The sequence below is a fragment of the Mustela erminea genome, chromosome 8 (genome assembly GCF_009829155.1).
Source record: "Mustela erminea isolate mMusErm1 chromosome 8, mMusErm1.Pri, whole genome shotgun sequence".
Lineage (NCBI taxonomy): Eukaryota > Metazoa > Chordata > Mammalia > Carnivora > Mustelidae > Mustela > Mustela erminea.
Window position 1 is genome coordinate 94,980,970 of NC_045621.1, and position 7,220 is coordinate 94,988,189.

Below are 7,220 nucleotides of genomic sequence, written 5' to 3' on the forward strand. Positions count from 1 at the left end.
CCTCCTGGGCTGTCATGCAGGGGAAAGGGATAGACGAGCCCTGGGGACCTTGACCACCTCCTCAGCTCACAGATCACTAGCCTCAACATCCTCATCACTAGGGGAAGTTTTCATGAGCTCTAACTCCCTGCCTTGCTTATGGAGTATCTTATCAATTTTCTACCCTAGTATAGTACCTATAAGGGCAGAGCAAAGTGACAATTATTGTCAGGAAATCTGAGGGGGTACAGCCTTAAGGGAGTCCCAACCAGTGCACACTTTCCTTAAAGTATTTTAAAACATCATGCATATTTGCACCCTGCTCCTTGTTACACCCACATTCATTTCCATATAAAAGTCTTTCCTGATACCAGGAAAATACTGCCTCTCAATTTTGCAATCCTACACCTTACAAAATTAAATGTTCAGTTCCCTCAATATGCTAATTTTTAAAAATAGTAAAATGAGGGGTGCCTGGGTGGCTCAGTGGGTTAAAGTCTCTGCCTTCGGCTCGGGTCATGATCTCGGGGGCCTGGGATCGAGCCCCGTGGTGGGCTCTCTCCTCAGCAGGGGAGCCTGCTTCTCTCTCTGCCTGCCTCTCTGCCTACTTGAGATCTCTATCTGTCAAATAAATAAATAAAATCTTTTAAAAATAAAAAAACAAAAATAGTAAAATGAACAGCAATATACCCACTACCTAGTTTTTTAAAAAATAGGATCTCTCCAGTACTTTTAATGTTTGTATGCTGCTCCCCAATTACATCCTATTGCCTTCCCCACAAACAGAACTACTGTTCTGAATTGTGTATAAATCATTTCCTTGCTTTTCTTTATAGGAATACTACATATGTACATATTCCTGAACAGCTTCTTGTTCGGAGTTTTTGACTTTTAAACAAATGAAATCATACTGCAGAGATGCCTCTGTGATAAGCTTTTTATCCTGAGTTTTGTGCCATCCATTCTAGTAAGTGTCACAGTGGATTGTTCATTTTCACTGCTCTAGGGACACACCGTAATAGGATTATCCTTTCTCCTGCTGAAGGGTGTCAGGGCTTCTAGTCTGCGGATTTTACGAAGTGCTGCTGTGAACACTCCTGCTCAAGTCTCCAGTACACACACACATCAATACTTCTTAAAAGCAGTAGTTCCAAACTTGGACGTGTATCAGAATCACAGGCAAGGTTTGCTCAAGCACATATTGCTGGCCCCAGACCAGTCTCTGGTTCGGCAGGTCTGGGTGCCTAGAGAAGGTACATCTTTAACAAGCTCCCAGGAGATGCTGATGCGGGATCACAGGGATGCAGGTCTGTGAGAACCATTCCCTAAAGCACACGCCCATGGACAAGTTACTATATTGTAGGTTATGTATGTGTTCACATTTTATCAAGAAACACAAATTATATTTCCAAAGTTGTACCAATTTACACTGTTGCTAGCAATGGATGAGGCCTGGTTGCTCCAAATTCTTGTCGACTCTCGAATACTGTCTAACTTTAAAATTTGTGCCCATTGGTTATGTGTAAAATGGTACCTCACTACAATTTTAATCTGCATTTCTCAAATTACTAAAGAGGATAAATAGCTCATAAATGTTTTGCTCATTCATTTTTTCTCCTTCTGTGACCTGTTAATGTCTTTTTCTATTTTGCTAATAGGTTTTCAACCCTTTTTAACTAATTCATGGTGGGGAGGGGTGGATTTTTATAACTGTTCTGGACACTAATTCATGTTGGCCGTCTGTGTGTAAATACCTTTTTCCAGGCCATGGGTTCTCTTCTCATAGTCTTTATGCTGTATGTTGAAAAGAAGTTCTTAATATTAATGTAGCCAAATTAATCAATCTTTTTCCTTTATGGTTTGTATCTTTTTTTTTTTTTTAAGATTTTATTTATTTGGAAAGACAGAGATAGTGAGACAACGTAAGCTAAGAGAAAGAGAAGCAGGCTCCCCACTGAACAAGGAGCCTGACATGGGGGCTTTGATATCAGGGTCCTGGGATCATGAGCTGAACCAAAGGCAGACACTCAACCAACTGATCCCCCCAGGCACCCCCTTTGTCTTATTAAGAAGATCTCCTTACACTAAAATTGTAAAGCTACTTCCCCACATAGTAGCCTAAACATTTTATGTGGGGTTTTTTGTTTCCTGTTCTTTGTACTTATGTAAGTCTTTCATCTGCTAGGAATTAATTTTTGAGTAGGGAGTGGTATAATAAGCATCCAATTTCATTTCTCTTCCCTCTTGGGATATAAGGAAAACGTTTTGTCCAAGGACTATTTATTGAATACCCCATCATTTCCCCACTGATCTGCCCATCTCTACCAGAATCTAAGTTTCCTTACATGTCTTGGGCTTTCTCTGTTTTTTTAAACTACCATACTCTTAATTATTATATAATTATAATAAGTCTTAATATCTCATAAATCAAACCCTCCTAATTTATTGTTCTTTTTCAAGAATAGTTTGGTTGTTTGTGGCCATTTATCTTCCATATACATTTCAGATTCAACAATTCTAGTTCCACCAAAACTCAAAAAAAAAAAAAAAAAAGAAAGAAAGAAAGAAAAGAAAAGGGAAAGAAACCCATTTGGGATTGTATTAGGAATAGTATAGGTAGGACATTGTGGGGGAACCGACATCTTTGTGATACCAATTCCTTATATGCAAGAACACTGGCATTTCTCCCAATTTATGCCTTTTGTTTCAATAAAGTTTTAATATTTTCTCCTTTAAGAAGTTTGCATATCTTGCCTGAACAGACATTTGTCCAAAGAAGACATCCAGATGGCCAATAGACACATGAAAAGATGCCTAATATCACTCATCATCAGGGAAATGCAAATCAAAACCATCAAGATCTCTTCCCTCACCTGTCAGAATGGCTAACAACAAAAACATAAGAAGCACCGGGGCGCCTGGGTGGCTCAGTGGGTTAAAGCCTCTGCCTTCGGCTCAGGTCATGATCCCGGGGTCCTGGGATTGAGCCCCACATCCGGCTCTCTGCTCCGCAGGGAGCCTGCTTCCTCCCCTCTCTCCCTCTCTGCCTGCCTCTCTGCCTACTTGTGATTTCTCTCTCCCTGTCAAATAAACAAAATCTTTAAAAAAAAAAAAAAATAAGAAACACCAAGTGTCAGTGAGGATGTGGAGAAAAACAAACACTTGTGCACTGCTGGTAGCATGCAAGCTGGTACAGTCACTCCAGAAAACAGTATGGAGTTTCCTCAAAAAGTTAAAAATAGAACTACACTATGTCCACAAATTGCACTACTGGGAATTTACCAAAAGCATACAAAAACACTAATTCAAAGAGATACATGCATCCCTATGTTTACAGCCAGCATTATGGAAGCAACCCAAATGTCCATCAATTAATAAATGGATAAAGATGTGGTGTGTGTATATATATATGTAATAGAGCATTACTCAGCCATAAAAAAGAATGAGTCTTGCCATTTACAACATGAATGGATCTATAGAGTTTAATGCTACATGAAATGTCAGAGAAAGACTAGTATATGATTCCATTCATATGTAGAATTTAAGAAACAAAACAAATAACCAAAGAGTAAAAAAAAAGAGAGAGAGAGAAGAGAAGAAACAATTATGAAAAAGTCTTAACTACAGAGAACACACTGGTAGTTACCAGAGAGAAGGTGGGGGGGGGGGGGGTGAAATAGGTGAAGGGGACGAAGGAGTGCACTTGTCCTGGTGAGCAACAGGTGCTGTATGGAAGTACTGAATCAGTGTATCGTACACCTGAAACTAATATTGCATCGTATGTTAACGAACTGGAATTAACATTTAAAAACTTAAAAAAAAAAGTCAACACTCTAAATATATGCATATCTTTTGCCAAACTCAAGGCTAGGTAAATTTTTTGTTGTTATTGTAAATTGGTATTTAGGATTTCAGTTGCTTTGGCTATGGTTTTTCAGAGAATCTAGCATGTCATTTTCTTAAGCTTTATTTCATCTAAATCATTTTGTCACATGCAATGAAAATAACAAAAGATCTCTACCATGTCTGATAGGATTCAAATTTGAAAACATTATCCCCTAAATCAGCTCCATACTCTACTCATAATTTCTTTTCTGAGAATCAGCCCAACATAGCTTTTGTCACTTCTCTCCATCACAACAGAGGGGGAAAAAGAGTTAAGTGAACAGAGGGGAGATAGAGACATTCATCATCTCTATTTAACATAGATTTATTAAAAACTAGGCTAAGAAAATAAAACCTTAAAAAAAAGTATTTTTTTAAAAGGCGCGCCTGAGTGGCTCAGTGGGTTAAGCTTCTGTCTTCAGCTCGGGTCATGACCTCAGGGTCCTGGGATCGAGCCCCACATCAGGCTCTCTGCTCAGTGGGAGCCTGCTTCCCCTCCTCTCTCTGCCTGCCTCTCTAACTACTTGTGATCTCTCTCTCTCTCTCTGTTAAATAAATAAAATCTTAAAAAATAATAATAAAAAAAAAAACTAGGCTAGGAGACTAAAATGGCAAAATATTGACAAGGGATGAACCTGCATAATGGATTTACAGGATTTATTTGTACTGTTCTTGCAACTTTCTAAGTTTGAAATAATTTCTAAATAAAATATTAAATAGAAAATGTAAGGAATAACAAAAATCATGAACATGCCCATACTAGAGTTATTGCCACACCTCCTGCAGAAGGAGTCTTTCCTGATCAAGACTCTCTCCTAAGAGGGCAATCCGTGGACATTCATGAACATTTCTCAGCTGTAGTTGAAGGGATCATCTGAGGAAGTTAATCTGTTGGCTGGCCCATGACCCACAAATTATGCCTAATGCACTGGATGAAAAGATGAACTGGGCTGATCAGGTACTTTACAGAATTGGAAAAGTATATGAGTAAGCTAGGAAGCAAGAGAAGCTGGTACTGAAAGGTGGTGATGTGGAAGGGAGGAGAAGCTGTCTTGGATTCTAAGCAAGCTCAACGTCCACGGGAACCAAACTATGAACAAGACATGGGAGGTAGCTAGCACCAGGACAGAAGGATGGTCACTTGGAGCCAGATCACATTCATGGTCACACACTAGCAGGGGGGATGCTGTGAATTCCTGCTGCTAAGCTTCTCTAGAGCCAACCCCAATTTTAAAACCTACTCCAGACTCTAGACTCCATGAGGTTAATTCCTATGATGGTTCGGTTTCGCTTCACGGCCTTTACTGCTCACCATGAACCCTTACTTTGGGTCTTTATTTGTTAAAATCAAATGAACCAAAGTAAATTCCACTAACCAGTAAGTTTCCCTGTGAAACTGAAAATGTACAATCTTTAATGATTTTATAAATATAAGTCCAAAGTCATATACAAAGTTCTGCCACTAAATGCTATATTATATTCATTGTATATAACTACATCAATAACCAAAGCCATTCTCCCTTGGTCAGCTAGGCTGTTATGACAAAATACCATAAACAGAAAGTTTTCCCAACAAAAGAAATCTGTATCTCATGGTTCTGAAAGCCAGAAGCCTCAGACCATGGAGCCACCATGGTTAGGTTTTAGTGAAGGCCCTCTTCTGGGTTGCAGACTGCTGTTTATAAGAATGAGAAAGCTCTCTGGGGTCTCTTTTAAAAGGACACTAATCCCATTCTTGAGAGCTCTATCCTCATGATCTAATCATGTCCCAAAAGGCCTCACCTCCTAAAATCATCACACTGGGGTTTAGGACTTCAACATGAATTTGGGGAGGACACAAACATTCAATTACCCCCCCCTTTTTTTAACTTTCTTCTTTTTCCTCTGTGGCCATCTTCCTTTACAGAGCCAATATTCCACATAGAACCTATGTGAACACAGACAGTAAGGCAGACACTGGGTAGCCAGCCAGTTATTCACTAGCCTTCTTGCCTCTAGGCAGGATTCAAACCCCTGCACCAGCCAAAGGACAAGTTAACCAAATATCATGGTTACCACATGCTACATCCGAGACACATGAGTGAATTGAACCTCTGACCTTCCATGCATCTGGCCACTCTTCTATAAGCGGCTCTTGTAGCCGGGTTGGGCTTCCACCTCCTCGGCTCCTCCCATCACTAATCCTGGAGAGCACATCGGGTGGCTGCAAACTTAGAACTGTCCTCTGCACAGAGCTGGGAGGAGGGCTAGCAGAACTTACACCCATGCACCCATGAATATTTCTTCACAGGCAGGGAGCATTTACATACAGTAAACCCTTACAATGGATGTATAAAGTTTCAGCTCGGTGTTGTCCATTTAATCCAGGATTGTGATTACTAAACAAGCTAATGTGCTGTGTTTCTATCTGGAAATAATTCTCTACCACATCTGACAGGTTCCATACACCTTTCTCCCATCTCAGGGTCTAAGGATACAGTCCCCAGGGTCTTTTTGAGTTCTGTGATGCTTCTTAAAGTGTTACTGTTTTGTTTTCATTTCAGTGGTAGGCTGAGCAATGATTATTCGCTATTCGAACTCACATGAAGACTGGGGTGCCCACATTTACAGGTGAAATCCCCCTCACAATGCCGCTAAGTGATCTGAAGACAAATGCCAGGGTCTGTAAGAAGCTGTGCCTTTAAGATTCACCATACATTATCTGTGCTTGAGAAACTCTGGATTAGTTTATTTAATTGTGGGACAATTACCTGCTCTAAGAGCATATATAATTAGATGATTTGCAACAGTTTCAGATCAAATCTTCAGTGATGAGGGTCACCTATATCCTGACTTTCTCAAAGGACTTGCTGAGCTGAACTGTCCCCATTAGGACCTGAGCAGTCCTTCTTGGGCTGCGCCCAGCAGCACCCCTATGCTTGGAGGTGGATCAGCTTTCCCCACAGGTTAGTCCTACAACAGCTTCCAGAAGCAGTTTCCAACCAACCAGGATACTCTTGGGGAATCTCCTAAACCCAGGAAGGAAACTTGTCTGGCTCTCCAGCCAGATGGCATTAAGATCTGAAACTCCTGGGCTCTTTGGACAGAGTCATTTTTATAGGCCTTCTATCGCTCATCTGAGATGCATCCAGTTGGAACTGAGCAACTTTTGCACAGACCCATTCCAGGAAAGCTGCCTTCTTAGGCCATAACCAATTAAGCTACACAAGCCTCCCGACAGCCAGCAGGGAACAAGCTTTTCAAACTTATTCAAAGTACTTCTGCTCTCCTGGTCTGACCCCCACAGGGGGTTCAGCCTGTCACTGGACTGCATAAAAAGAACATTTCATTTGCTTGTGATCTCCCCTGGCCAATCA